Source organism: Octodon degus, unplaced genomic scaffold (assembly GCF_000260255.1).
Source record: "Octodon degus isolate 3935 unplaced genomic scaffold, OctDeg1.0 scaffold00014, whole genome shotgun sequence".
Taxonomy (NCBI): domain Eukaryota; kingdom Metazoa; phylum Chordata; class Mammalia; order Rodentia; family Octodontidae; genus Octodon; species Octodon degus.
In genome coordinates, this window is record NW_004524590.1 from 795,615 (window position 1) to 798,892 (window position 3,278).

Below are 3,278 nucleotides of genomic sequence, written 5' to 3' on the forward strand. Positions count from 1 at the left end.
ATGGCGACACGTGGACTAGAAGCAGGCAGGCAGAGCCGTCCTTTGTCTTTTCTCCTACCTTTATTTGTGGTTTTCTCTTCCACATAACTGGGGAGAATTCTGTTCGCAGAACACTAACCCTGTCCCCAAATCCAGACACAAAGATTCGACCCAAACCCAGCACAAATTCCCCTGCAATCCTGACTAGCGTACACGTTCTGGGATCACACTTGAACCTACGCAGAGCCGCAGACACTAGAAGAATTTCGCTGCATTTATTTTTTCTGTCTGATCATTTTTCTTTTTGGTAGTCAGCTGGATTAATGACTTTTCTCTCTCTCTGCTCTGTTTTGTCGGGGTGTGTGTGTGCGTGTGTGTGTGTGTGTGTGTGTGTGTGTGTGTGTGTTTGGTGTATATAGTTATTTTGTTTCCCTCTTTCTTTTCTCTCTCTTTTTTTAAACTGTTTTCTTTTCTCTCTTATTCACAATTTAGATCTCTACACTTTCTCTTTTATTCTATTCATCATCTTCCTCTCTTCTGTCAACTATCTCTCTGGATTTTACAATACTTTCATGTGAGTACACATTGGGTCTTCTCTTTCCAGTTCACAAAATCCTTTCTGCTTTAGCCAAAACTTGAGTGATCATCCTGTGCCCTCCAAGCTAGCTCCTGCTGTGCTGAACCTAATTTATCTCTCCATCCTACCCCTAATGCTTCATAACTTCCCCCTCTAAAAAAGGGTAAAATCATACTTTAAAAAAAAAAAAACAATTTTGAGAAACAAAAAGCAATGAGACAGTTTCAAAATTGATTATTAGCACAGTTTCAATAATCAATACATTGCATATTGTTGTCTAGTGGTTATTCGTTGTACAAGATGCAGTCATGATATCCTGCTCACAAACACTATTAAAACATATCTCTTTTCAAAGATAAAAGAGAATGCAACTGTGTATCTGTATTAACTATTTTGAACCTACAGATACAAGATAGTCATTCATTTGTGCAGGGGCCATGCTAATCTTCTCTGTATCGTTCCAATTTTAGTATATGTGCTGCCGAAGCGAGCACAGTCATTCATTTGTATCTCCAGTTTTTGTTTAGTTTTGTCAGAGAAGGGTAATACACTGTCATTTAAAAATTTAGGTGCCTGAATTCAGCAAAATAATCCAATATAGTCCAGTAGTCCATAATAGTAGTGGGTTATCTGTAGGACTGGCAATGTCAGAAGTTGTTGACTTGAGCCTTTTTCAGCTCGGCATATTAATATGGCTTTACTTTTTATACCTCGGTTTTATACATTTCTGTTGGATAGTTAAGACCAAGACAAAGCAAGACTTGTATAATAAGAAATGTAACTTTTGTATCTGATAAGGGCAGTCAGCTCCCCTCAAGATTTATCCTGTAACCCTGTACCACAGTCTGTAGATCCTTTGTCAGTGTCAGCCATGTGGATGAGTCATGGCCATTGCTTGACCAATTTGCTCTCTGTGAAAGCCTGAGAGAATGTTTTCTCTCCATGTGACTCTCCTTAGGCACACTCTACATCATCAGTTACATTGCTCTGTGGCCCCATAATCTTCTTGATCAGAAAATTTGGGACAAATCTGAGTTACATGATGCTGCACTACAGGTTCTCCTATGTCCTGAGTTCTCACTGACCTTAAAAGGCTAGGGCAAAAATGTTAGCTGTCCTTGCAGCCCTTCTTTTTCTCTAGTTTTTGGCCTGCAAACTTAGGTTGTTAGCCCTCCAGAAGAGAAGCTTATTGTTATTACCCTACAACATAGGCAGTTGAGCTTAACCTCACTATCTGTCTGAATATCAAACATTTTAGGCATAACTTGGAACAGGCATTTTCCATCAAGTATTGATATGTTAAAATTTAAGTCCCTAAGAAATATGAATAAAAAATTAGAAAAATAAAAAATATTTTTAAAAATAGGAATGAAGAATTGCATATTTTTACACAGAAATTTAGAAATCTAGCCATATACATCATTGTAGCAGGACAGTCTTATGTCATTTTTTCTTGTCTCTTATTTTCATTTATTATCCCCTTCTTTTTAAACAAACATTTACTAGAGAGACAGTATGGCAGTAACTAGTATATCATGACAAACATTACATATTCAGAAGACCAGAATGACAGGCATTCCAAGCATGACCCTACCATTACACAGTGCTATCTCCAGTGAAGTTGCTTAGATTACAGGTATCAACATACATAGTTAGCATAAAAATCTTACCAATTAACTGCTAGTTTCAAAAACATGCTGCAAATTCTCAGGATCATTCCCTTACCCATCTTGTACATATAAAGGTATGGCTTTGCCTCTGTCACATTTCCTAGCTTTTCTCCTTGCCCTCTCTTCATTGCCTAATCCTTAAGTTCTCACTTTCCTTTTAATTGTGATATATCTTTTTACTTTTATATCTTCTCTTCAGTTCTTCTACTAGGGTGAATATACAACATTTACACATGTGGGTCTGGTTTATTTCACTTATGAGTATATCTTCAAGTGGCATCCACTTCAATATAAAGGCTTCGAGTTTATCATTCTTTATAGCTAAGTAATACTCCATTGTATAAAAATGGCACATCTTTTTCATCCATTCCTCAGATGACAGGAATCTTGGTTGTTTCCAAGATTTAGCTATCACAAATTGTGCTGCTATAAACATAGGTATGCATATATCACTATGATATGACGTTTTCAGTTCCTCCGGGAAAATTCCCAGTAGGGGATTGAATGAGATTTCCAGTCCCAGTTTTTTAAGAAGTCTCTACACTGATTTCCATAATGGTTGTGTTAAATGGTTGTTTCCATAATGGTTGTGTTAAATCTCACATTTAAGAGATATCTGCTTAATGAACCTACGAAATGTTCTGACTAGTGTTTTTATTTGACCAATATATATATATGTTTAATAGTTTCTTTGCCTTTGTCTTCCGATTCAAAGCTGTAATGAAAACACGTGGTGTCTATTGAGGGCCTTTAGATAGAACCTCTGAAGAATATATCTGACTGCAAGTCAACAACTACAACCCGTTTCAGCTTGAAGAAGCCAGAGTGGTCATCGCCCATATTTCCCTCACAGCAGTTCGGGTTACTTCTTCAGAGGGGGGAATGTTGCAGGCAGCTGAGTTAGACAGAAATATTATAGGCAGTCAGACAGGGTCAGGCCCTCAAGGAGACAAGATGGAAGACAAGGTGACTTTGCAACTTGGAAGAGACAGACACTCCCATATGGGCCACACCTGAAGACCAAGACAAAAAGAGGAAGTACAGCTATATAC

The 3,278-nt window shown here is 37.7% G+C and overlaps 1 non-coding gene across 1 annotated transcript; it reads right to left on the reverse strand.

Annotated features, from left to right (window-relative positions):
- Positions 1-940: 940 nt before the first annotated feature.
- Positions 941-1,050, reverse strand: LOC111815327. Its single transcript, XR_002820033.1, has one exon. It is a non-coding gene; the product is annotated as a U6 spliceosomal RNA (small nuclear RNA).
- Between the last annotated feature and the right edge of the window lie 2,228 nt (positions 1,051-3,278).